We start from the raw sequence: 368 nt of genomic DNA, 5'->3' as shown, positions 1-368 counted from the left end.
CTGTACACACGCTTCATCCAGGTGTCCGTACAAATGCCACCAACTCTGTGTGCACAGGTGTCACCTGACCCATCTATGGAAGGAGGCAGCACTGGGGAGCAGAAGGCACCTCCTACTTGAGCCCCTGCCTCCAGTTACAAAGCCAAATACCTCCTCCCCTTCTCCATGGTGACTGCAGTCTGAGGTTTGAAAGAACATCTTTTGTGAGTTGATTTATGCCCACCTCCCACTCTACTGCACGTATGAGATTGCTTGCTTGTTCTCAGGGCCAGCCAGTCATCGATCTGCTGCAAAAGCGGAGGGATTTCTGGCTGGAACAAGTTTCTCCCGGCTACAGGCTACAGTTAACACGTAAGCGTGAAAGCTGT

This window comes from Ursus maritimus, unplaced genomic scaffold, assembly GCF_017311325.1.
Source record: "Ursus maritimus isolate PB19 unplaced genomic scaffold, ASM1731132v1 scaffold_2, whole genome shotgun sequence".
NCBI lineage: Eukaryota > Metazoa > Chordata > Mammalia > Carnivora > Ursidae > Ursus > Ursus maritimus.
Note: the sequence above shows the minus strand (reverse complement) of the source record.